Here is a 27,620-nt window from a genome sequence, read left to right as displayed (position 1 = left end):
CCATAGCCTGCAACCCCCGCCCCAACTCCCCCGAGCCCGCGTGTCCGCACCCCTGCCCCCATCCCCTGCCCCAGCTCAGAGCCTGCCCCCTCACTCAACCTCCCCATAGCCTGCAACCCCACCCCCAACTCCTCCCGAGCCCGCGTGTCCGCACCCCCTACCCCATCCCATGCCCCAGCTCAGAGCCTGCCCCCTCACTCAACCTCCCCATAGCCTGCAACCCCCGCCCCCAACTCCCCCAGCCCGCGTGTCTGCCCCCTGCACCCCCATCCCCTGCCCCAGCTCAGAGCCTGCCCCCTCACTCAACCTCCCCATAGCCTGCACCCTCCCGCCCCCAACTCCTCCCAGAGCCCGCGTGTCCCCTGCACCCCATCCCCTGCCCCAGCTCAGAGCCTGCCCCCTCACTCAACCTCCCCATAGCCTGCAACCCTCCCGCCCCAACTCCCCCCCGAACCCGCATGTCCGCACTCCCTGCACCCCATCCCTGCCCCAGGTCAGAGCCTGCCCCCTCACTCAACCTCCCCATAGCCTGCAACCCTCCACCCCCAACTCCCCCGAGCCCGCATGTCTGCACCCCTGCACCCCATCCCTGCCCCAGCTCAGAGCCTGCCCCCTCACTCAGCCTCCCCATAGCCTGCAACCCCCACCCCCAACTCCCCACCAGCCCGCGTGTCCGCCCCTGCACCCCACCCCTGCCCCAGGTCAGAGCCTGCACCCCTCACTCAACCTCCCCATAGCCTGCAACCCTCCTGCCCCCAACTCCCCCGAGCCCGCGTGTCCGCACTCCCTGCACCCCCATCCCCTGCCCCAGGTCAGAGCCTGCACCCCTCACTCAACCTCCCCATAGCCTGCACCCCTCCGCCCCCAACTCCTCCCAGAGCCCGTGTGTCTGCACCCCCATCCCCTGCCCCAGCTCAGAGCCTGCCCCCTCACTCAACCTCCCCATAGCCTGCAACCCTCCGCCCCAATTCCCCCCGAGCCCGCGTGTCTGCACCCCTGTACCCCATCCCTGCCCCAGGTCAGAGCCTGCCCCCTCACTCAACCTCCCCATAGCCTGCAACCCTCCTGCCCCCAACTTCCCCAGCCCGCGTGTCCGCACCCCCTGCACCCCATCCCCTGCCCCAGCTCAGAGCCTGCCCCCTCACTCAACCTCCCCATAGCCTGCACCCCTACCCCCAACTCCCCAGCCCGCGTGTCCGCACTCCCTGCACCCCATCCCTGCCCCAGCTCAGAGCCTGCCCCCTCACTCAACCTCCCCATAGCCTGCAACCCTCCCACCCCAACTCCTCCCAGAGCCCGCGTGTCCGCACCCGCCCGCCCCTATCCCCTGCCCCAGCTCAGAGCCTGCACCCCTCACTCAACCTCCCCATAGCCTGCAACCCTCCGCCCCAACTCCATCCCAGAGCCCGTGTGTCCGCACCCCTGCACCTCCATCCCTGCCCCAGCTCAGAGCCTGCCCCCTCACTCAATCTCCCCATAGCCTGCAACCCTCCTGCCCCCAACTCCTCCCGAACCCGCGTGTCCGCACCCCCCTGAACCCGATCCCCTGCCCCAGGTCAGAGCCTGCACCCCTCACTCAACCTCCCCATAGCCTGCAACCCTCCCACCCCCAACTCCCTCCCCGACCCCGCATGTCCGTACCCGCCCCTGCACCCCCATCCCCTGCCCCAGCTCAGAGCCTGCACCCCTCGCTCAACCTCCCCATAGCCTGCAACCCTCCTGCCCCAACTCCCGAGCCCGTGTGTCCTCACCGCCTGCACTCCCATCCCCTGCCCCAGCTAAGAGCCTGCCCCCTCACTCAACCTCCCCATAGCCTGCAACCCTCCTGCCCCCAACTCCCTCCCAGAGCCCGCGTGTCCGGACCCCTGCCCCCATCCCCTGCCCCAGCTCAGAGCCTGCACCCTCACTCAACCCCATAGTCTGCAACCCTCCCGCCCCAACTCCCTCCCCGACCCGCATGTCCGCACCCCTGCACCCCATCCCTGCCCCAGCTCAGAGCCTGCCCCCTCACTCAACCTCCCCATAGCCTGCAACCCTCCCGCCCCAACTCCCCCGAGCCCGTGTGTCCACACCCCTGCACCCCATCCCCTGCCCCAGCTCAGAGCCTGCACCCCTCCCTCAACCTCCCCATAGCCTGCACCTCTCCCGCCCCAACTCCTCCCAGAGCCCACGTGTCCGCACCCCCTGCACCCCCATCCCTGCCCCAGCTCAGAGCCTGCCCCCCTCACTCAACCTCCCCATAGCCTGCAACCCTCCTGCCCCCCAACTCCCTCCCAGAACCTGCACCCCAAACAGGGCCGGATGAACCTTTTGTGGGCCCGGTGCTAAACATATTTGTGGGTCCCCATGGGGGACATGGGGCAGGGGGGCAGAATCCTCAGAGCGAGGGGCTGGCCGGGGGCAACAGGAGATGGGTCATGGCACGGCAGGGACAGCCCCACTACACCCAGCCCAGTACAAGAGCCCTGTTTACAAACCAGGAGCTGCCAGTCCCACGATGTCCAGCCCAGCCCTGCACTGCCATCGTGCTTTGTCCCCGTGGGGGCGGGCCAGGCTGCACCATGCTACCCCCTGCTCAGCACCCCTCTGACTCCCTACGCCCAGCGCCACACCACCCAGAGACCCCCACAAACCCCCTGCCCAGCACCCCTCCTGCTCCCTACGCCCAGTGCCACACCACCCAGAGACCCCCACAAACCCCCTGCCCAGCACCCCTCCGACTCCTTACGCCCAGTGCCACACCACCCAGAGACCCCACAAACCCCTGCCCGGCCCCCTCTGACTCCCTACGCCCAGCGCCGCACCACCCAGAGACCCCACAAACCCCTGCCCAGCACCCTCCGACTCCTACGCTCAGTGCCACACCACCCAGAGACCCCACAAACCCCTGCCCGGCCCCCTCCAACTCCCTACGCCCAGCGCCACACCACCCAGAGACCCCACAAACCCCCTGCCCAGCACCCCTCCGGCTCCCTACGCCCAGCGCCGCACCACCCAGAGACCCCCACACACCCCCGGCCTAGCCCCCCGCCGACGCCCAACGCCCCGTGCCGCCCCACCCAGAGACCCCCACAAACCCCCTGCCCAGCACCCTCCGACTCCTACGCCCAGTGCCGCACCATCCAGAGACCCCACCAACCCCCTGCCCAGCACCCCTCCGGCTCCCTACGCCCAGCGCCGCACCACCCAGAGACCCCCACAAACCCCCTGCCTAGCACCCCTCCGACTCCCTACGCCCAGTGCCGCAGCACCCAGAGACCCCCACCAACTCCCTGCCCAGCGCCGCACCACCCAGAGACCCCCACAAACCCCCTGCCCGGCACCCCTCCGGCTCCCTACGCCCAGCGCCGCACCACCCAGAGACCCCCACAAACTCCCTGCCTGGCACCTCTCTGACTCCCTACGGCCAGTGCCGCTGTTGTACTCAAAGTACTATACAGGATCTTTTCAGGGGGATTAAGGCAAAACGCCACATTTATTAGTAATAGAGGTATCAATTAATACTCTATGATATGCATATGAGATATATATCACAGTCATGCATTCACACACACAGACACACTCCGTCTTGCTGTTGTTACCAACTAGTTGCTCCCCTTAACTGCACTGGCCAGGTGAGTTAGATGGGGGAGGGGTGGAGCCGGGCTTCTGTCCATCCGGATCCATGCTCCGATGGTGACAAGAGGAGACCCGGGGTCCTTCTGCAAGACACCTCACATTTATAGCAGCTTCCCTCTTATGCAAATCTAGACCAGATTCAAAATCTGGGTCTGTGTCCATTGGTCTGTGTCCGTTGGTCTTGGTGCTGCTTTTCTCTGGGTGTTGTCCCAGTGCTGCTCACAGAGGGTGTTATCTAAAGAAGGTGCTGGCTTCTAATCCCTGATGCCCTCAATATGTCTGCGCTTCTTTGTGGGGCCCACTTGACAAGTTGTATTGTCCTTTGCTCTGCCTCCCATTCCCTCTGCAACTGTTGTTGCTGTCTGGAGGTGGGTGTCTTCCAAGCCTCACTCATTCACACCTCATTCAGTCAATAGGGCAATTGATTACAGAGTGGGGGGAAGATCTTATTCTACTTCTAGCCAAAAGGCACATATTTCTTTTACTGTAACTATACTATCCTTAGGGTAGGGTATAACATTTGATACAAAGTTTTCTACCAATTTTCTATATAGGGATCTAATACAAAGTTGTCTGAAAATAAGAGAGGCCCAATGCCAAGTCATATGAAATACAAAATAACATCATGCAAGATGCAATGTCATAAAGATACTTAATACAAAATAACACAATGCAACGGCATAAAGATTTATAGAGATAGTTAATACAGAGATTTCTCTACACACACACACACACACACACACTCCTACCTCTCCTAATGTTGGGAGGGGCACAGGAGAAAGGACAAAAGAAGCAAGAGACGAAGAGAAAGGAGGGAGGGATGGAGGAAAAGGTGAAACAAAAACAACAAACCCTAATGTCCCCAGTGATTCTAAGGGACAAAATCCCAGATGCAGAATAAACTTCTGCCTCCTTAAGCTCGTGTTTTCCATGCGTAGAATTCAACTCTCACCAGATGGATCAGACTGAACAGGTTTCACACCTCCAGGAGGCTCTTACCTTCTAAACAGGGACGGCTGTTTTCTACTAAAATCACCGAAAGGGAAGGAGAAAACTCGAAAGAGGTTCCTCCTGGCGCTCACGTCCGTGAACCCGAATACTCTGTCAGTCCTCAGAGAGAGACCTGGAGAAGGAGACTTGCTGAAGCAAAGCCACAGGGGTCTCTGAGGTTTCCCTGGCCCCTCGCCCTTGTCCTGCCTGGCTGATGTCAGCATCTCTAACACGGCTACCCCTCTGATACTTGATCTCTCTGTGAGGTCACCACCTCCCCCCCACACCTTTGACCAATAGTCTGAGGTCCTGCAAACGGCCTTTGTGATGTCACTGCCACACCCCTCCCTTGCTGGGCCAATGTCCTGCCCCTGGCCAGGCACTTTGCAGGTTTGAGCTACTCCCTGTGGATCACCCCACTCAAGGAGCGTTCGTTCTAGGCAGCAAGCCGGCTAGACAGGAAAACATCAGACGCTGCTCCCAATGCTACACTCGGTTTTTCAGAAATCAGTCGACTTTACGGCCAGAAGAGACCATTAGAGCATCTAATCTGACCCCCTGCATATCACAGGCCTCCTGTATGACACACTAGCAGGTGAGGGAGGGGGTCTGAGGAGGCGAGTGGTGGGCAGTGGCGAAGGGGTGGGTGAGCCGGCGGCGTGGAAGGGGGGGGCTGAGGAGGCGAGTGGGAGGGGCTGGTGAGCCAGCAGCAGGGGACTGAGGAGATGAGCTATGAGTCGGTGGCTGACCTGGTCTGCTGATCTGGTCTGGCTCCCAGCCCCTCTCCAAGGGTTGCAGCTGTCTGGAGGTGCTGCCTTCCACGCCTTCCTCAGTCCCACCTCATTCACTCCACCGGCAACTGATTACAAAGTGGGGGAAAGATCTTATTCTACTTCTAGCAAAAAGACATTTTCCTTTTACCTTAATTATACTACCTTAGGGGCCCGCTATAACATATTAGCAAGGTTCAATACCACCGTTTTGGTGGGGCGGTGCTGGGGAAGGAGGGTTTGTTTCCATGGGGCGGGTGGCACTTGGGAGGGATTGTTTCGGGGAGGGGCTCCGCAGCGCTGGGGGGTGGTGTTCAGTGAGGCCGGGGGTGGGGCTTCATCCCTCAGCTGTTTTCTTTGGAGTAATATTGCCCTCGTCGCTTTACGAGTTGTGCAGGCCTAGACTAAACCAGAGACTCTGGACTCAGCATTCAAGTATCCTGCAGTCTGAACTTCACATCTGATACATTCCCTCATTGGCTACCATTGTTTGCCCAGCATGGAAGTGCTCCTTGTCCAACAAGGCAGCCAGATTGGGACCCGTAGGCACGCAATGGCTCTGAAGGAATCAGCTGTTTCTCTCTGTGCTTCATCTAACTTTGGATCCAAATGGTAAAAGACAGTTGTGCCCAATTTAATCATGGCATCCTTTACAACTGTGATCAATGTCACTTAACTAGGGAGCAGCATACTAAAAATAGTTTACCTGGGCCACAGGTCACCATAACTTCCATCTCAGGGGTGAAAATCAACCATCACTACCTGCAATTTCTACCTGAGCTCTTGTCAAATCTTTGACCTTTCTTGGAGTAATTTTACACTTCTCTGGTGTAGAATTCTTCACCAACCGCACAACAGATCAGTAGCGACAGTGAGGTACAACTCCTCCAACTATGCCCTTTTATTTCTTTAATCTGGTGGCACAGATTTAAATTAGGGACTAAATTCAGGTGCGACTTAGAATCCCTGTAAGACAACAAATCTCAGGTCTCTATTAAAAAAAGGAATCTTTCTGCAGCTATAGCACATTCAACATGGATCCCATTTTCTACACATTTGCAGCATCTTCCAGGGGTGAGCTGAAGAGAAAAGTCACTTCCATGTTTCCCATCTCTACCTCGATAGGGATTGTATTTCCCAAATAATAGGCAACATGCAGCTAATGGGGAAGGAGATCTCTTCAGGAGCCACTATTTGCAGGGCCTGGAGCACAACTGCTTTGGGAGCCCAATGCATGGGCACTTTGTTTAGTTACAAGTTATTTACGAGGGAATCCTCTTCCCAGCCCTTTAGAAAAAATACTGACTTAACCAACTGCACAACAGGGGGATTGGGATGGTGATGGGGAATAAGGGAATCCTTCTGATTTACCCCATCTTCTTCTGTTGTTACAGAGGGTGAAATGACATTTTCCCCTATCCCTGCCCTGTTCCTGCTCTTTGTTATATTTCAATATATTTGAAGTGAGAAAAATGGTAGTAAAAATATCTGCTCCCCAGCACAACCTGAACCAACATCAGAGCAACTGGGAATGAAATAACTTCTTCCCCAAGATTGAACTCGATGACTAACAATTGCTGTGAAATGGGGGAACAGTATAACCGTGATGGTCAGGGTTTGTTTAGACTAGGGAAAGTGATGGAGTTTAGGTCAGGTCAAGGGGGAAGCTAATGCCAACCCCTGCACCTGGATTGCATCTGCTCTACAACTATAATTGTCTTTTTACCCCAAGATCACTAAGATGAGCAGCCAACGCCATGTGCAGCCCTCGTGGATGTCAGGCACAGGTAGTTTTAGCCTCATGTTCCATAGAATCTCTATGGATAGAAATTTCATGCTCTAGTAAAAATATAATATATATATTATTATTGACCACCTGACCAGGACAGTAATAGTGATGATGAAATGCTAAGGGAAATTAGAGAGGCTATCAAAATTAAGAACCCAATAATAGTGGGGGATTTCAATTATCCCCATATTGACTGGGAACATTTCACTTCAGGACGAAATGCATAGATAAAATTTCTTGATACTTTAAATGACTGCTTCATGGAGCAGCTGGTATGGGAACCCACAAGGGGAGAGGCGACTCTAGATTTAATCCTGAGTGGAGCGCAGGAGCTGGTCCAAGACGTAACTATAGCAGGACCGCTTGGAAATAGTGACCATAATACAATAGCATTCAACATCCCTGTGGTGGGAAGAACATCTCAACTGCCCAACACTGTGGCCTTTAATTTCAAAAGGGGGAACTATACAAAAATGAGGGGGTTAGTTAAACAAAAGTTAAAAGGTACAGGGACTAAACTGAAATCCCTGCAAGTTGCATGGGCCCTTTTTAAAGACACCATAATAGAGGCCCAACTGCAATGTATACCCCAAATTAAGAAACACAGTAAAAGAACTAAAAAAGAGCCACTGTGGCTTAACAACCATATAAAAGAAGCAGTGAGAGATAAAAAGACTTCCTTTAAAAAGTGGAAGTCAAATCCTAGTGAGGCAAATAGAAAGGAGAACAAACACTGCCAACTTAAGTGCAAGAGTGTAATAAGAAAAGCCAAAGAGGAGTTTGAAGAATGGCTAGCCAAAAACTCCAAAGGTAATAACTAAATGTTTTTTAAGTACATCAGAAGCAGGAAGCCTGCTAAACAACCAGTGGGGCCCCTTGACGATCGAAATACAAAAGGAGCGCTTAAAGACGATAAAGTCATTGCAGAGAAACTAAATGGATTCTTTGCTTCAGTCTTCACGGCTGAGGATGTTAGGGAGATTCCCAAACCTGAGCTGGCTTTTGTAGGTGACAAATCTGAGGAACTGTCACAGATTGAAGTGTCACTAGAGGAGGTTTTGGAATTAATTGATAAACTCAACATTAACAAGTCACTAGGACCAGATGGCATTCTCCCAAGAGTTCTGAAAGAACTCAAATGTGAAGTTGGAACTATTAACCAAGGTTTGTAACCTGTCCTTTAAATCGGCTTCGGTACCCAATGACTGGAAGTTAGCTAATGTAACGCCAATATTTAAAAAGGGCTCTAGGGTTGATCCTGGCAATTACAGACCGGTAAGTCTAACGTCGGTACCGGGCAAATTAGTTGAAACAATAGTAAAGAATAAAATTGTCAGACACATAGAAAAACATAAACTCTTGAGCAATAGTCAACATGGTTTCTGTAAAGGGAAATCGTGTCTTACTAATCTATTAGAGTTCTTTGAAGAGGTCAACAAACATGTAGACAAGGGGATCCGTGGACATAGTGTACTTAGATTTCCAGAAAGCCTTTGACAAAGTCCTCACCAAAGGCTCTTACGTAAATTAAGCTGTCATGGGATAAAGGAAAGGTCCTTTCATGGATTGAGAACTGGTTAAAGGACAGGGAACAAAGGGTAGGAATTAATGGTAAATTCTCAGAATGGAGAGGGGTAACTAGTGGTGTTCCCCAAGGGTCAGTCCTAGGACCAATCCTGTTCAATTTATTCATAAATGATCTGGAGAAAGGGGTAAACAGTGAGGTGGCAAAGTTTGCAGATGACACTAAACTACTCAAGATAGTTAAGACCAAAGCAGATTGTGAAGAACTTCAAAAAGATCTCACAAAACTAAGTGATTGGGCAACAAAATGGCAAATGAAATTTAATGTGGATAAATGTAAAGTAATGCACATTGGAAAAAATAACCCCAACTATACATACAACATGATGGGGGCTAATTTAGCTACAACGAGTCAGGAAAAGATCTTGGAGTTATCGTGGATAGTTCTCTGAAGATGTCACGCAGTGTGCAGAGGCGGTCAAAAAGCAAACAGGATGTTAGGAATCATTAAAAGGGGATAGAGAATAAGACTGAGAATATATTATTGCCCTTATATAAATCCATGGTACGCCCACATCTCGAATACTGTGTACAGATGTGGTCTCTCACCTCAAAAAGATACTCTAGCACTAGAAAAGGTTCAGAAAAGAGCAACTAAAATGATTAGGGGTTTAGAGAGGGTCCCATATGAGGAAAGATTAAAGAGGCTAGGACTCTTCAGTTTGGAAAAGAGGAGACTAAGGGGGGACATGATAGAGGTATATAAAATCATGAGTGATGTTGAGAAAGTGGATAAGGAAAAGTTATTTACTTATTCCCATAATACAAGAACTAGGGTCACCAAATGAAATTAATAGGCAGCAGGTTTAAAACAAATAAAAGGAAGTTCTTCTTCACGCAGCGCACAGTCAACTTGTGGAACTCCTTACCTGAGGAGGTTGTGAAGGCTAGGACTATAACAATGTTTAAAAGGGGACTGGATAAATTCATGGTGGCTAAGTCCATAAATGGCTATTAGCCAGGATGGGTAAGAATGGTGTCCCTAGCCTCTGTTCGTCAGAGGATGGAGATGGATGGCAGGAGAGAGATCACTTGATCATTGCCTGTTAGGTTCACTCCCTCAGGGGCACCTGGCATTGGCCACTGTCGGTAGACAGATACTGGGCTAGATGGACCTTTGGTCTGACCCGGTACGGCCTTTCTTATGTTCTTATGTTCTTCTGTCTGGGGGTGGAGGTGTAGATAAGGGTCAGGGGGACAGATAGGGTCCTAGGGAGTCAGTTATAGTGTGGGGGGTCTCAGGAGGGGGAAGTCAGGGGACAAGGAACAGGGAGGCTTAGATAGGGGGTTGGGTCCTGGAGGGCAGTTAGGGGCAGGGTCCCAGGAGGGGGCAGTCAGGGGACAAGGAGCGGGGGGGTTGGGGGTTCTGAGGGGGGCAGGAAGGGGGAGGCAGTGGATGGGGTGGGGCTAGGGCGGGGCTCCCTGGGTGCACACCCTAATGAAATGTGCTGCGCATGCCTATGGTCACGGGGGTGAGCAACTTGCATCCTTTTCCTGTTTGTGCCATTTCTTTCCATCTCAAAACCTGAGAACAATTCTCTCTGGTTCTTCCCCTTCTCTCTCCCCTCCCCACATGTGGCTAGAAAATCCAAGGAGATTCCCTCGTTTTCCCTAAAATTATTGACTCTCTAGTCTCTTATTTTTCCCTATTTTGTCCATAATTCTTCAATTCTCCTCAGCTTTGGGATGTGAACCCAACCCGTTTTATCCGCAGCAATTTGTCCTTGGGTAGGTGGGAATTTGCTGCCCTGTGTCATTCCCTGTGATGTTGATATAAACTGGGACCATATAGAATATGGTTTGCAACCAAGGTCCTGTAGTGGCACCAAATCTTATGTAAAAAGGGGTCATATAAGGTGTCTAAGACCAGGTTATGGGTTGCTGGTTATGATTATGCTGTCTGTATGCATGTATCCTTTTGTAGTTGAAGTTATGAATATTGAATCTATACTGTCTGTATTTCAAATTTGTGCTGTGTTTTTTGAAACATTCTAGACAAGTTGGTGTTAGCTTTGCCTAGCCTGTGTGATGTCCCATTAAGGACCATCAGCTACACAATTGACCCATGGAGAGAAGGCAGACACGCCTTGTAACTCAGCAAAGTGCAGGGACTGGCCCATGTGACTCCAGACTCCATTTTGCTGTAATTTTCCACAGTAAGGAACAAAGAGGTTCTTACACCTGGAAAACCCTATATAAGGCAAATGCCTCATCTCCATCTTGTCTTCAATCCTGCTTCTTACCTCTGGAGGGACTTTGCTACAAGCTGAAGCTCTACACAAGGGACTGACTGACCCATCCCAGCTGGGGATGTTCCAGAGACTTGATTTGAACCTGCAGTTTATGCCATCACTGCAGCAAGCCTGAACTAAGAACTTTGCCATTACTGTATGTAATTGATTCCATTTAACCAATTCTAGCTCTCATCTCTACCTTTTTCCATTTATGAATAAACCTTTAGATTTTAGATTCTAAAGGATTGGCAACAGCATGATTTGTGGGTAAGATCTGATTTGTATATTGACCTGGGTCTGGGACTTGATTCCTTGGGATCGAGAGAACCGTTTTCTTTTATTGGGGTGTTGGTTTTCATAACCATTCATCCGCAGGACAAGTGGCCCTGGTGGTGATACTGGCAGACTGGAGTGTCTAAGTTTCAGAGTAGGTGTATTCTATTTGCTACCCAAGATCCATAAACCTGGAAATCCTGGACACCCCATCATCTCAAACATTGGCACCTTAACAGCAGGATTGTCTGGCTATGTGGACTCTCTCCTCAGGCCCTATGCTACCAGCACTCCCAGCTATCTTCGAGACACCACTGACTTCCTGAAGAAACTATAATCCCTTGGTGATCTTCCAGAAAGCACCATTCTGGCCACTATGGATGTGGAAGCCCTCTACACCAACATTCCACACAAAGATGGACTACAGGCCATCAGGAACAGTATCTCCGATAATATCACGGCAAACCTGGTGGCTGAACTTTGTGACTTTGTCCTCACCCACAACTATTTCACATTTGGGGACAATGTTTACCTTCAAGTCAGTGGCACTGCTATGGATACCCGCATGGCCCCTCAGTATGCCAACATCTTTATGGCTGACTTAGAACAACGCTTCCTTAGCTCTCGTTCCCTAACGCCCCTACTCTACTTGCACTACACTGCTGACATCTTCATCATCTGGACTCATGGAAAAGAAGCCGTCGAGGAATTCCACCGTGATTTTAACAATTTCCATCCCACCATCAACTTCAGCCTAGACCAATCCACACAAGCGATCCATTTCCTAGACACTACTGTGCTAATAAGCGATGGTCATATAAACATCACCCTATACCGGAAACCCGCTGACCGCTAATACTTACCTACATGCCTCCAGCTTCCATCTCGGACACACCACACGATCCATTGTCTACAGCTAAGCTCTAAGATACAACCGTATTTGCTCCAATCCCTCAGACAGAGATAAACACCTACAAGATCTCTATCAAGCATTCTTAAAACTACAATACCCACCTGCTGAAGTGAAGAAGCAGATTGACAGAGCCAGAAGAGTACCCAGAATCCACCTACTACAGGACAGGCCTAAGGAAGAAAATAACAGAACGCCACTAGCCATCACCTACAGCCCCCAACTAAAACCTCTCCAGCGCATCATCAAAGATCTACAACCTATCCTTAAAGATGATCCCTCACTCTCACAGATCTTGGGAGACAGGCCAGTCCTCGCTTACAGACAGCCTCCCAACCTGAAGCAAATACTCACCAGCAACCACACACCATACAACATGAACACTAACCCAGGAACCTGTCCTTGCAACAAAGCCCGATGCCAGCTCTGTCCACATCTATTCAAGTGACACCATCATAGGACCTAATCACATCAGACATGCCATCAGGGGCTCGTTCACCTGCACATCTACCAATGTGATATATGCCATCATGTGCCAGCAATGCCCCTCTGCCATGTACATTGGCCAAACTGGACAGTCTCTACGCAAAAGAATAAATGGACACAAATCTGGCATCAGGAATCATAACATTCAAAAACCAGTGGGAGAACACTTCAACCTCTCTAACCACTCAGTGACAGACTTGAAGGTGGCTATTTTGCAACAAAAACTTCAAAACAGACTCCAAAGAGAAACTGCTGAACTGGAATTAATATGCAAATTAGATACAATTAACTCTGGCCTAAACAGAGACTGGGAATGGTTGGGTCATTACACTAATTGAATCTATTTCCCTATGTTAAGTTCTCCTCACACCTCCTATGGATCATCTTAATTACCACTTCAAAAAGTTTTTTCCTCCTGCTGATGATAGCTCATCTCAATTGATTAGACTTTTCCGGTTGGTATGCATACTTCCACCTTTTCATGTTCTCTGTATGTATAAATATCTCCTTTCTGTGTGTTCCATTCTATGCATCCGAAGAAATGAGCTGTAGCTCACGCTAAAATAAATTTGTTAGTCTCTAAGGTGCCACAAGTACTCCTGTTCTTTTTGTGGAGTGTCTAAGGAAATTGCTTGTGTGACTTGTGGTTAGCTAGTGGTGTGAAACCAAACTCCTCTTTGGCTGGCTGGTTTGGTTTGCCTTACAGGTGGAAAAACCCCAGCCTAGGGCTGTAACTGCCCTGTTTAAGCAATTGGTCCTGAACTGGCACTCTCAGTTGGGTCCCGCCAGGACCGTATCGTCACACCCAACAAGCTACACTGAGGCAAAAACTATCTGAGCCTTCCATCCACTAGGGCTGTACATGGCGTTGGCTGCTCAAGTTAGTGATCTTGGGGTAAAAAGGAAATTTTAGTTGTAGAGCAGATGCCGCCCAGGTGCAGGGGTTGGCATTAGCTTCCCCCTTGACCTGACCTAAACTCCATCACTTTCCCTAGTCTAAACAAACCCTGAGCATCACGGTTATACTGTTCCCCCATTTCACAGCAATTGTTAGTCATCGAGTTCTCCCTTTGGAAACCAATTGTTTCATTCCCAGTTGCTCTGATGTTGGTTCAGGTTGTGCTGGGGAGCAGATATTTTTACTACCATTTTTCTCACTTCAAATATATTGAACTATAACAAAGTGCGGGAACAGCGCAGGGATAGGGGAAAATGTCATTTCTCCTCTATAACAGCAGAAGAACATAGGGAATCCCTCTGATTTACCCTGATTCCTCATCACCATCCCAATCTCCCTTTTGTTCAGCTTCTTAGGCCTATATTTTTTCTAAAGGGCTGGGAAGAGGATTCCCTCATAAATTACTTGTAATTAAACAAAGTACCCATGCATTTGGCTACCAAAGCCGCTCTGGCCCAGGCCTTGCAGGAGGTTGCTCCTGAAGATATTGCCTTCCTAATCAGCTGCATGTTGCCTATTATTTGGGAAATACAATCCCTATCTAGGTAGAGATGGGAAAAATGGAAGTGACATTTCTGTTTAGCTCACACCTGGGAGATTCTACAAATGTGTAGAAAATGAAATCCATGTTGAATGTGCTATAGCTGCAGAAAGATACCTCTTTTTAACAGAGACCTGACATTTGTTGTCTTACAGGGATTCTAAATTGCACCTGAATTTAGTCCCTAATTTTAATCTGTGCCACCAGATTAAAGAAATAAAAGGGCACAGAAGGGGGAGTTGTACCTCACTATCGCTACTGATCTGTTGTGCGGTTGGTGAAGAATTCTACGCCAGAGAAGTGTAAAATTACTCCAAGTAAGGTCAAAGATTTGACAAGAACTTGGGTAGAAATTGTAGGTACCAGTGGTTCATTTTCACCCCAGAGATGGAAGCTATGGTGACCTGTGGCCCAGGTAAACTATTTTTAGAACCCTGCTCCCTAGTTAAGTGGCATTGATCACACTCCTAAAGGACGCCATAATTAAATTGGGAGCAACTGTCTTTTACCATTTGGATCCAAAGCGCAGAGAGAAACAGCTGATTCCTTCAGAGCCATTCCATGCCTACGGGTCCCAATCTGGCTGCCTTGTTGGACAAGAACCACTTCCATGCTGGGCAAACAATGGTAGCCAATGAGGGAATGTATCGGATTCAAAGTTCAGACTGCAGGATACATGAATGCTGAGTCCAGAGTCTGTGGTTTAGTCTAGGCCTGTACAACTCGTAAAGCGGCGAGGGCAATATTACTCCAAAGAAAACAGCTGAGGGCTGAAAACCTTCCAGCCTCACCGAAAACCCCCCACCCCCAGTGCTGCTGAAACACCCCCCCAGCACCGCCCAGCCCCTGAAACACAGCCCCCAGCACCGCCCGCCCTTTGAAAAGAACCCCATTAGCGTTGCCCCGCCCCTCCGAAACAATTCCCCCCCCGAAGCGCCGCCCGCCTCGTGGAAACAAACCCTCCTTCCCCAGCACCACCCTGCCAAAACAGCGGTAATGAACTTTGCTAATATGTTATAGGGGGCCCCGAAGGTAATATAATTAAGGTAAAAGAAATGTCTTTTTTGCTAGAAGTAGAATAAGATCTTCCCCCCACTTGGTAATCAGTCGCCCTGTGGAGTGAATGAGGTGGGACTGAGGAAGGCGTGGAAGGCAGCACCTCCAGATAGCTGCAACCCTTGGAGAGGGGCTGGGAGCCCGACCAGATCAGCAGAACAGGTCAGCCACTGACTCACCATTCACCTCCTCAGCCCCCCACCCCCTGCTCACCTCCTCAACCCCCTTCCCCTGCTGCCGGCTCACCCGCCCCCCCGCCACTGCCCGCCCACTCGCCTCCTCAGCCCCCGCCCCCTATGGCTCGCCTGTCTGCTCGCCTCCTCAGCTCTCTTCCCCCATCGCCAGCTCACCTGACCCCCCCCCCCGCCATTACCTGCTGCGGTGCGGGAAGCCCCCCAACCCCAGCTCACCTCGTCTCTGTCTCCACCTTGCTGGGCCTGAGCGCGAAGCCGCCACACGGCTTCTCTTCCCTCCAAGGCTTCCTGCATGAACAGCTGATTAGCAGGGGGAGGGGGGAAAATGAGGCGGGGCATTCAGGGGAGGCGGCGGAGTGGAGGTGAGCTGGGGCCAGCCGCCGGCTCACCTGCCCCCCTGCCACTGCCTGCCCACTCGCTTCCTCAGCCCCCCACCCTCACCTGCTATTGTGTCCTACAGGAGGCCTGTGATATGCAGGGGGTCAGATTAGATGCTCTAATGGTCTCTTCTGGCCGTAAAGTCGACTAATTTCTGAAAAACTGAGTGTAGCATTGGGAGCAGCGTCTGATGTTTCCCTGTCTAGCCGGCTTGCTGCCTAGAATGAACGCTCCTTGAGTGGGGTGATCCCCAGGGAGTAGCTCAAACCTGCAAAGTGCCTGGCCAGGGGCAGGACATTAGCACAGCAAGGGAGGGGTGTGGCAGTGACATCACAAAGGCCTTTTGCAGGACCTCAGCCTATTGGTCCAAGGTGGTGGGGAGGTGGTGACCTCACAGAGAGATGCTGACATCAGCCAGGCAGGACAGGGGTGAGGGGCCAGGGAAACCTCAGAGACCCCTGTGGCTTTGCTTCAGCAAGTCTCCTTCTCCAGGTCTCTCTTTGAGGACTGAGAGAGTATTCGGGTTCACGGACGTGAGCGCCAGGAGGAACCTCTTTCGAGTTTTCTCCTTCCCTTTTAGTGATTTTACTAGAAAACAGCCGTCCCTGTTTAGAAGGTAAGAGCCTCCTGGAGGTTTGAAACCTGTTCAGTCTGATCCATCTGGTGACAGTTGAATTCTAGGCATGGAAAACACGAGCTTAAGGAGGCAGAATTTTATTGTACACCTGGGATTTTGTCCCTTAGAATCACTGGGGACATTGGGGTTTGTCCTTTTTGTTTCGCCTCTTGCTCCATCCACTGTCTGATCCCTCTTTTCTCGTCGTCTCTTGCTTCCTTTGTCCTTTCTCCTGTTCCCCTCCCAACACCAGTTTTTTTTCTCCTGCTGATAACAGCTCACGTTAACTGATCACTCTCATTATAGTGTGTATGGCAACACCCATTTTTTTCACGTTCTCTGTGTGTGTATATATATCTTCCTACTGTATTTTTAACTGCATGCATCTGATTTAGCCCACAAAAGCTTATGCTCAAATACATTTGTTAGTCTCTAAGGTGCCACATGTTCTCCTTGTTCTTTTTGCAGATAAATTAATGGAGGTTAAGTCCACTAATGGCTATTAGCCAGGATGGGTAAGGAATGGTGTCCCTAGCCTCTGTTTGTCAGAGGATGGAGATGGATGGCAGGAGAGAGATCACTTGATCATTACCGGTTAGGCTCAGTCCCTCTGGGGCACCTGGCATTGGCCACTGTTGGCAGATAGGATATGGGGTTGGATGGATCTTATGTTCTTATGAAGGGAGGGGCAGAGCCCTGTGATAGAGTTTCTGTAGTGTAGTGGTTATCACGTTTGCCTAACATGCAAAAGGTCCCTGGTTTGAAGCCAGGCAGAAACATGATGGCTTCCTTTTCTCAGCTCCTAGTGCCCTGTTCCTGCTGTTATAGGAGCAGCAGTGATTTTTGTGCTCAAAAGGTCTGTTATCCTTCCCCTCCCTCCTGCTTTTGTCTCCTCTCCCTCTCTGAATGCCTGTGAAGTGGCTTTCCCCCTCCCCCCCTCCTGGAATGCTTGTGGGATGAAGGGGCTGGTTGAACAGCTGGAAGAGCAGTAGAGCTCCTAGATAGACAAGGTGTCCGGGACTCTCATTAGGCAGCACTCACACACCCAGAGCATGGACCCTGCATGGACACTGCCCAAGGTGGAGTGTGACCCACCAGATGCAGTTCTGTGGAGCCTGGAAGTTCGTCTCTTCCATAACCAGCAGTTAGAACATAAGAACAGCCACACTGAGTCAGACCAGTTCATCTAGCCCACTCTCCCGAAAGTGGCCAATGCCCGGCGCCCCAGAGGACCCCTGGGACCAACATGGATACAACACCACCACAAACAAGGTTAAAAGTCAATGCACGTGGGAGAATGATCTTGTGTTTCATTCCTTATGTGCTAGTCCCATCATGTGGCCATTTCCTTTTCTTCCTTTCTGTTAAAAGCTTTGGTGTTTTGCACAGAAACATTATTTCCCCAGGAGAGACCCAGGAGTGGGGGCTGCATTCCTGTACCAAACAGTCACTGGAAGGGGGCAGACAAAGGCCTTTAGGACAAGGCGTCCGTCACTGTCAGAAGATCATCTCCCTCCTGCAGGTCACTGGCAGCCTGAATTTGTTCCTTATCCTCCCAGAGTCTGGGGGCTGGAATCAGCAGTACCCAGCCCCTCCGTACGTAGCAGGAACAAACACAAACCTGGTCTTTAAAACAAGCTGTCCCCTTCCTTCTCAGGGAAGATTTTTCTGTGATTGGAGTTGAGCTTCAGATCCCCTCTCCTGGGGCGGGGCAGGTGTGGGGCCAGCTCCCAGTGAGATCTGTTTTCACCTTTGCTCCCTTTCAGTCACTCTGGGATCCTAACTCTGCTCCCAGCTGTCAGGCAGCTTCCAGCCCATCCACCCTGCTCACTAACTCTGTGGTCATGTGTCACTCCCTCTGCCAGCACAGAGAGCCTGCAGGAAAGCTACTCCTGCCAGATGCATTGGTGGTATAGTGGTGTGTGTAGGTGCCTTCTAAGCACTTCATCTGGATTAGATTCCCAGCCAATGCAATAATGGCTTTTCTCTTCTGTTGTTTCCTCATCTGGAAGTGGTTTAATTTCAGTCACATTGTGTTACAATCACATTATCTATAGAATGAAACAATAAATGTGTCGAAGTCCAGCAGGTCATACAGGATGGAGGCACACAAGGGGCTGGAATGTGTCATCTGAGAAAGACAGAACCCTTGGAAACCTGCATCTCCCATCCCCTGGCCTTGCGTGTTATGATCCCAGCTGCGTGAGCTGTTTGTATGATGTTCCGGCATGGTGGGGAAATGAAGTTTTGAGTCAGTTTTTGCTCCTTCAGATCCCTTTGCTGTTATAATTATAATGACATGAACAACAGGGAGGCAAAATAAACATAAACCCCAAGTTGCAATACAGGTGGGGAAAGAGACGATCACGGTTAAGCCAAACACATCAAAATAAAAATTAATACTAAAAAAGGGGAGGGGGGAAGAGATCAGGTTTGTGGAGATCCCCTTGATATTTCAATGCACATTGTTAGAATCAAAGTTCAGACTTGACACTGGAAAACTGCCTGTCTCTCTGAACACCTGTGATGAGCAAGATTGAGTTGGGACCCCTGTTCTGCTTCAATCATTTATTGTCTCTCTGTTCTCTCCTTCTTCTTCCCCCAATTCCTCATCTTCAATGTCTCTGCCTTTCTCCTCTTGCTCCCTCTCCCCTGCCCTTTCCCAGGAACTCTCAGTCTACAGCATTTAGGACAAGCCAGAGCTCCCATGTTCTGCACATGAACCTGTGTCAGAGGACGTGTGACCCCGGTCAGAACCAGTCACCAGATCAATATGACCATTTATGAGCGACTTCTCTGCCTGCTCTGCAATTTACATCTCCCCTCCCCCCCCCCCCACAAACAGGGTGGGGTACAGCTCTGACTGAGAGGCCTCACAGGAGAAATTTCAGCCCAAAGACAAATTTGTGTGAAATGTTGAGAAATGAAGAGCCCCCCAAATCCCCAGAACTCTAGTGTCACCCCGATGGCACCAGCACAGGGAACCCAGTGAGATGGGGTTACAGAATACAAGGGGGAGGGAGCAGGGGAGAGAGGTGACAGGGAATCTCTCTTTTTCCTTCTCTCTTCACTTTCTGTTCTTCTCTTTCCTTCCAGGAACTGCAGTCACAGCAGGGAGGGGTTTGTCTCTTTATTAGGGATCCCTCTGTGTCACGGAGGCTGCACAAGTCATAGATTCTGTGACTTCTGCAGTGGCCCCTGTGGCTGACTCCGTGGCTGCCCCAGCAGCTGGCCTGGGGGCAGCTTGAGCAGTGGTTCCAAGAGTGGCAGGAGCAGCCACAGCTCAGTGGCTCCTGGCACCTGTCCCAAGGTGGCCGGAGCAGGGTTGGCCTCTGGGGATCCCCTCACCTGGCAGCATCTGGAGTGGCCAGGGGCGGCTCTAGGAATTTGGCTGCCCCAAGCATGTGCCTGCGGAGGGTCCGCTGGTCCCGCAGCTCCGGTGGACCTCCCACAGGCATGACTGTGGAAGGTCCGCCGGAGTTGCCTGCCGCTCTCCCGGTAAAATGCCGCCCCACGCGCGCGCGCGCTTGGTGCGCTGGGGTATGGAGCCGGCCCTGGGAGTGGCAGTGGGTCCCCAGGGCTTCTCCCCCAGCACATGGTGCCACGGGTCCCCAGGACTCCCTGCGCTCACAGCTGGTGCTACGGACCCCCTGGGCCTCCCTCCCCAAGATTCAATGAGGGGTATTTATGGTATAAGTCATGGCCGGGTCATGGGCAATGAGCGTTTGGTTTTTGCCCGTGATCTGTCCATGACATTTACTAAAAATACCTGGGATTAAATCTTCACCTTCCTCATTATCGATCAAATAAATCGAAACGCCTCCACCTGCAAGTGGATTTAGCCCAGGACCCTCAGAGTCAGCAGCTGTTACGCCCCCACTGAGCTCTCTGGTCAGGTGTCCTAGCACTGGAAGCCTCCTGTTTAGATCCTAAAATAGCGTTTTTGCACCAGGGGGGCTGAAATTTTGGACTGGACATTATAGCTCCACCGTTATTTTACTGAATTGCTTCAAAACAGCAAGTCAAGAAAGTCTCCTAAGTGCCAGGCTCTCTGCCCTGGAAACAGCTGCCCCTGCTCTGCAGGAGTCTGTGTGTTCCACACAGCAACGCACACACCTGCTCCGCACTGACGGGGGGTCAGACAGCGACAGGGTTGGTAACACAAATACTTCAGCCTAGTAACTCCAGGTCCCTTCCTTTCTTTAAATCAGGATGTGCCTGTCAACTGGTAACCATGGTGTTATCTTCACCTTAAAATACCGCTCAGGACATTTTCAGTGAGCCCTGCACCCCATGCCCTGCCTGCAGCCAGCCCCTGTCTCCTGCCAGCCCCGCACGCCCCGACTCCAGCCAACCCCTGCTGCACCCCCCCTGCCTTGCCTCCAGCCAGCCCCGCACCCCCTGCCCTGCCAGCCAGCCCCGCACCCCCTGCCCTGCCCGCAGCCAGCCCTGCAACCCTGCCCTGCCCGCAGCCAGCCCTGCACCCCATGCCCTGCCTGCAGCCAGCCCCTGTCTGCAGCCAGCCCCTGTCTGCAGCCAGCCCTGCACCCTCTGCCCTGCCCCCACCAGCTGCATCCGCCCTGCCCTGCCCGCAGCCAGCCCCGCACCCCATGCCCTGCCTGCAGCCAGCCCCACACCCCTGCCCACAGCCAGCCCCTGCCACACCCCCTGCCCTGTCTCCAGCTAACTCCTGCCGCACCCCCTGTGGCCCCACCAAAAGCCAGCCAGCCCCCACACACCCCCAGCCGTGGACACCCTGCCCTGTCTCCAGCCAACTCCTGCCACACACCCCTGCCTGAAGCCAGCCAGCCTGCCCCACACACCCCTGTCTCCAGCCAGCCCCGCACCCCTTGCCCTGCCTGCAGCCAGACCCTACCTCCAGTCAGCCCCTGCCCTGCCTCCAGCCAGCCCCATGGCCACTGGTGCCCTGCAGTTCCCAGGGCAGTAACCCTGCACACCTGCTTCAATGAGGGGGGCAGGGAGCAGCTGGGACCCACACATGTGCACACCCGAGGGTGACCAGACAGCAAGTGTGAAAAATCGGGACAGGGAGGGGGGGGGATAATAGGATCCTAGATAAGAAAAAGACTCCAAAATTGGGACTGTCCCTATAAAATTGGGACATCTGGTCACCCTAGCACACCCCCAGGACTCCTGGGTTCCATTGCTGGGTTTCCTATTGGTTCCACTGCTGGTTGTTTTCCTTTTCCTGGGGGACTCTGGGCAAGTTGCTCCCCCCTCTAGGGCTCCGTCCCCAACAGGCAAATGGGGATTTCATACCTTCCCGCTATTGGAAAGTGCTGGGAGAATCCCCCAGCCAAAGCAGCATCTGACCATTCAAGGTTGGAGCGCGCTGCCGAGGAGGAGGAGTGTTTGGCTCTGGGGTTTCACTTCAGCCCAGTCTAGAGAGGGGCCCAGCCATGGGGTTTGGCTCAAGAGGACCAAGTCTCCAATTTTTTAAGGGTGTTTTGAATTCCAGTCCTGAGCTCCAAAGTGCTTGGTGTCAGTTGCACATTTTAGAACGATACTCTCCACTCCATTTTCCAAATCATAATTCATACTGTTTACCCACCTCCAGTAGGCCTGTGACCCTGCCAAAGAAGGAAAGAGGATTGGTTTGGAATGATTTGTTTTTGATAAATCCATGCTCCCTCGTGCTAAGAACCAAATTATCCTGTAGGTGCTGCTGACAAACTGAGTGTTTAATAATGTATTCCAGTATCTCTCCAGCTGTGGAAGTGAGGCTGGCTAGTCTGTAAGTCCCAGGGTCTCTTTGTTCCCTTTGAAAGCTAGGTCCTGTCTTGTTCATGGATGGGAAGATGTTCTTTTTCAGGGATCTCAGACGAGAACTGGGGCACAACACCTGGTTTGTTAAGGCCACAAAAATGGAGGCAGGAACCTCTTCTCTCCTGCTGGCAAAGAACCCCAGGTACTGAAAAGACAGGGACTCACACCCTGAATGGGCTTTAGAAAAGGCAATGGTTAAAAAGCTTGGCCCTGACCATTTCTTGTTTCCACAGACTAGACATTTTAGCAAACTTTAGAATTCCTTGGTGCTAAACACCGTGAAACTCCCTTTCTCCTTCACAGAGGGCTTTATCGCCCCTTATCTCACTCAGGCTCATGACTGCCCAGAGTTCGAGAACTGTCCCTGTTCCCATTGGGCAGATGGGGAGGAGCCTGAGGTATAGAGAAGGGAAGTGACCTGTCAGCAGATGGATCAGAGTGAACAGGTTTCAGACCTCGAGGAGGCTCTTACCTTCTAAACAGGGACGGCTGTTTTCTAGTAAAATCACTAAAAGGGAAGGAGAAAACTCGAAAGAGGTTCCTCCTGGCGCTCACGTCTGTGAACCCAAATACTCTCTCAGTCCTCAGAGAGAGACCTGGAGAAGGAGACTTGCTGAAGCAAAGCCACAGGGGTCTCTGAGGTTTCCCTGGCCCCTCGCCCCTGTCCTGCCTGGCTGATGTCAGCATCTCTCTGTGAGGTCACCACCTCCCACCACCTTGGACCAATAGGCTGAGGTCCTGCAAAAGGCCTTTGTGATGTCACTGCCACACCCTCCCTTGCTGTGCCAATGTCCTGCCCCTGGCCAGGCACTTTGGAGGTTTGAGCTACTCCTGTGGATCACCCCACTCAAGGAGCGTTCATTCTAGTCAGCAACCCGGCTAGACAGGAAAACATCAGACGCTGCTCCCAATGCTACACTCAGTTTTTCAGAAATTAGTTGACTTTATGGCCAGAAGAGACCATTAGAGCATCTAATCTGACCCCCTGCATATCACAGGCCTCCTGTATGACACAATAGTGAGTTTATTACGCAGGGTCCACCCTCCTCACTGTGAATAGTACATGAACCAGCCTTGTAATGGAGCTGAGATTTCCCAAGAACTTCAAGCAAAATACACCAGTTTCATAAAACAGATTTATTAACTACAGAAAGATGGAGTTTTAAGGATTATAAGTGGTAGGCATAAAAGAGCAAAGTAAGTTACCATGGAAATTAAAGATAAATTCACAATCTAAACTTTACACCTGATTACACTAGGCCGTAGTTCGGTTGTGCCACAGGAAGGCTTAATGCTCGAGCTGCAGTGCATGCTGGGCAGGCTTAAGGCCGGGCTCCCCATGGCAGGAGAGAAGAAGACGACTTTGCTCACAGCCAGCGCCCTGCCCCCACTCTCAAGTCATTAATGGCTCCCCCAGGTCAGCCCGAATGGAGCAGCGGTTTTCACTCCACGAAGTCCACTTATGGCTTACAGGCAACTCCCAGACCCACCATGTCGGCCAGAAAGGAGCCCACTCAGCCTCGCCATTGCTGCTTTTCCTTCCCCCCAGAACCTCGCTTCTCCTGGGCTGCAAGGAGCCATCCTGGGAAGCCAAGAGGCAGGCACAGGATACTGCCTCCCAGTAGCCAACCGCACCTCCCCCGGCTTTGCAGAACGAATGGTGATGCTCTACTAACCCCATTTAGCCGCAATGATGTGCTTACTTTCTGCCCTGCCTTCCTCAGCTTGACTTTCCTCTTTTCCCCCATTCCTGCCTCACTTCCTCCTTTGGCAAGTCACGCAGAGGAGGCCAGCAGGAAGAGCCGGCCTCCACCGGCCAACCTCCAACAGCAGAGGAGGCCAAGCCACAAGCCTCCAAAAGGTGACACGCCGCACTCCTCTAGGTTCTCCAGCCTGACGCCAAGGTGCTTTCTCCACTGCTGTCAGCACCCTCTGTCATGCAGGGGTTGGAGTTATCCCAGGGACAGGCCAATAGGAGAAGGAGGAGCATCTTCCTGAACAGCAAGGGGATCTGGCAAAAGGAAGCCAGCATGTTTCTGCCTGGTTTTGAACCAGGGACTTTTTGCGTGTTAGGCAAATACAATAACCACTACACTACAGAAACTCCATCTGCTTGGTTCTTGCTCACCCTGGCACAGACCGATGGACAAACCTGGAGAAAGTGGTGACAGCCCTTCGATGGGTCAGCTGGCAGAGCAGAGGACTGGAGCCGGCGCTCAGGAAGTCGTCCTTACGTCGCCCTTGTGACTCCAGCTTGAGGGAGAGCTTCTTTTTCTTCCCCTTGCTGACAAAGAGCAAGAGAAGAATGAAAGGTCAGGGGGGCCAACTCGGTGCAGAAGCCCATGCTGCCTTTTCCTGCTGCATAGCCTGAAATGAGGGACTTGTGGCAGTTAAAGGCACTGCTGCACTTTCAGAAAACATCCCACCCGTGCACAAAGGGGGATAGAAGAGCCTGTTAGTCTAGCACGCTCCCAACTGAACTACTTCAGCAGCTGCTCGGTTTCTTTTTGGCCTATTACTTTTCTGTCTGGGATGTTGTTGTCAGCTGTGGCACAGAAAAAGGACATCATTGCGAGCGGCCCATTGCGAGCAGCCCATGAAGACAAGATTCACTTTTGCCTTCCTTGCTCGGCTTTACTTGCTTTCTCGCCCTATTCCTGCCTTAGTTCCTGGGTTTCCTGAAGGCGACGGGGGGCCAGCAGTAACAGGAGGAAGTTGGGCAGCTAGACCCTGGTGACAAAAGTCCTGCCACCACTTGCCACCCCACTCTCTTCTCCTAGCGTCACATATTGGCCACCACGGACTTGGGGCCCAGCAGCGCAACGGAAGGCAGTGGACAGAGCCACCCTCGCCTTGGAGCTCCGGCTCATTAAACCACATCTTCAGTTGCTGATGGCCAATGAGAGACCGACATCGCTTGCTATTTTAGCACTTGGAAATGCCATTGGTCAGTCACTGGATCTCTGTAATGCTGTTACAGAACAAAGGAAAATAGAATCTCAGTGTGACATTCTATACCTTTGGGGGAGCGGCTGTAACTCCCATAATCCTCATTTTCATATCATCGTGATCTTACATATAGAGCATGACTTGTAAGGTATCAGGGAAAGGATATGATCTGCTGAAAGTCACTTCTCTACCCATAGATGTATACCATTCATGCATATGAAGTTATGAGAATTGTGCAGTGTGATTGTCACTGTGCTGTAAGGTGGGGGAGTCAGCCAAATATTAGCTTCCCAGTGGCAACAGCAAGGAAAGTAACCAACACCCGGACAGGGTGTCAAACAACCCATCAACAGCCATTGCCCAGCAAGAGAGCTACAATGCAATGACTCACCTGCATGAGGACACCCCAGGGGAATTGCTCAGACTTGCTTGGAGAGACGCAGTGATGCTCACCTGACTCTGAAGGGGGGCGGGAGGGGCAAAGCCATGAGGGAAGAAAGGACATGATAAAAGGAGAGACATTTGCCAGGCTTTATCTCTCTCTGCCACCTACATCTACAGACACCCCCACACCAAGCAACTGAAGCGCTGATGAAAGGGGAGAGCCTGGCTGAAAAGCCACCAGCCAGCCTGTGGTGAGGAGTATCTAAGTTTGTAAGGGTACTGAAAGGGTTAAGATCAGCTTAGAATTAAAAGCAATGAGGAGTCCGATGGCACCTTAAGGACTAACAGATTTATTTGGGCATAAGCATTCGTGGGTAAAAAGCCCACTTCTTCAGATGCATGGAGTGAAAATTGCAGATAGAGGCATAAATATAGATTGGAACATGAAGTGACGGGAGTTACTGTACAAGGGGAGAACCAGTGTTGAAGGCTAATTCAGTCAGGGTGGATGTGGTCCTCTCCCCATAATTGATGAGGAGGTGTCAATACCAAGCGAGGGAAAATTGCTTTTGTCGTGAGCCAGCTACTCCCAGTCCTTATTGAAGCTCAAATTAATGGAGTTAAGTTTGCAAATCAATTGTAACTCTGCAATTTCTCTTTGAAGTCTGTTTTTGAAGTTTTTTTGAATGGCTACTTTGAATTATTGGGTGTGAATGTGTAAAGGTGCTATTGACTATACAAGGTCCATATGGTCTTGTGATTTGGATCCCTGGTTTTCACCCAGGCAGCCTGGGTTCCATTCCCATTGTGGGAACAATGGAGAGCTTTTGCTCAGAGGGGAGGCAGGAAATGAAAGGAATGGGAAGGGATCCTGCCAGCAGGGGAGTTGGACAGTGTTAGGAGGGGACCCCAGAAGTGGGGGTGGGGCAGTGGTCTGGGGGGAGATGAGGGAAGGATCCCAGCTCTGTGGGAAGTTGACATTCTGGAGAGCACTGGCCTGGCATGAGTGGTGGGAAGAGTGAGTGTGTCCCTCTAAACTCACCACCAGCAGACTAGGCAGGCTTGGAAGAATTACGTATTTGTTGGTAAATGTCAATTTCTGTGTAAACACAGAACCCAAATGGCAAAATCTTTCCATCGATGATAATCAAAAACAACAGATGGGCAAAGTAAGAAACATGTTGCTTGAGAACTTATCCTGTTCTAATCCTCTAGGGTTCCCTTTTGCCTTAGGCACCACCACGTGGGCATTTCATATCCCTCCTCATTTTCACACAGACACACAATTTCCTTTGCACAGATCCATGAACAGCGAAACCTCCCTGTGTCTATTGTCTGAGCCAGGGCATTCGATTCCACTGAAACCTTCTCTCCTGCAACGGCAATGGTCAGACAGAGGGGATGCGTCCACCTTCCCCCTGGCAGTGAGATATTCACTCTCCTCTTCATGCTACTGCTGTTATTCCTGAGTCATCAAGGATGGAATAAAAAGCTGAGTTTACTCCAGGGTGAGGAAAGAAAGGAGCCACCAATGCTCTCAAAAATCTCAGCGCCCAGAGAAAACCTGCCTCTGTTATTGGACTCACAGAGGTGCTGGCAATACAACGGGAAAAGGGACTGTCTGAATTTCCAGGGCAGGGAATGAACAATCTACAGCAACATCATTAACCTCAAACACACCCTCATCATGCTCCAGCCAGTAGGGAAATGGGCAGGAACTCTGGCTGTTCAGCCATGGCCACACGTACAGAGCTGCACAGCAGTGAGTGTGCTGGGGAAGCTGGTCTGAGCAAACAATTTGTAATGACCCTTCAGTGAGAAGAGAACCAGAGTGTAGAAAGGCCCCTGTGTTAAGTGGTTGTGGCTGAGGCCTTAGGTAGCTGGGCTAGAAAACCATGGGTGTCCTCCTGTGGAGGTTTGATCCTTGCCAGCTAGGCAAGGCTGGTGTGTGGTGTCTCCATGGCTGTACTTCCAGGGTCTGATCACCCACGGTGCCATAGGGAGCCAAGCCTAGACATATTCAGAGGCTAAGGCCAGGTCAATGTTTCAAACAGTGAGTCTATGCTGCTGCAGCTCAGTAATGGACATGCTCTGTGCCAGGGT

General features: G+C 51.5%; 1 protein-coding gene and 1 non-coding gene across 2 annotated transcripts in view; both read left to right on the top strand.

The window, feature by feature from the left end:
* Positions 1 to 27,620, top strand: part of LOC120381727 (zinc finger protein 850-like) — a gene marked incomplete at its 5' end in the record, with an annotated part of 427,702 nt that overhangs the window by 173,357 nt on the left and 226,725 nt on the right. The gene's annotated exons all lie outside the window — the stretch shown is intronic.
* Positions 17,104 to 17,176, top strand: TRNAV-AAC. Its single transcript has one exon. It is a non-coding gene; the product is annotated as a tRNA-Val (tRNA).

This window comes from Mauremys reevesii, linkage group 14 (genome assembly GCF_016161935.1).
Source record: "Mauremys reevesii isolate NIE-2019 linkage group 14, ASM1616193v1, whole genome shotgun sequence".
Lineage (NCBI taxonomy): Eukaryota > Metazoa > Chordata > Testudines > Geoemydidae > Mauremys > Mauremys reevesii.
This window is presented reverse-complemented; position numbering and strand designations above follow the sequence as displayed.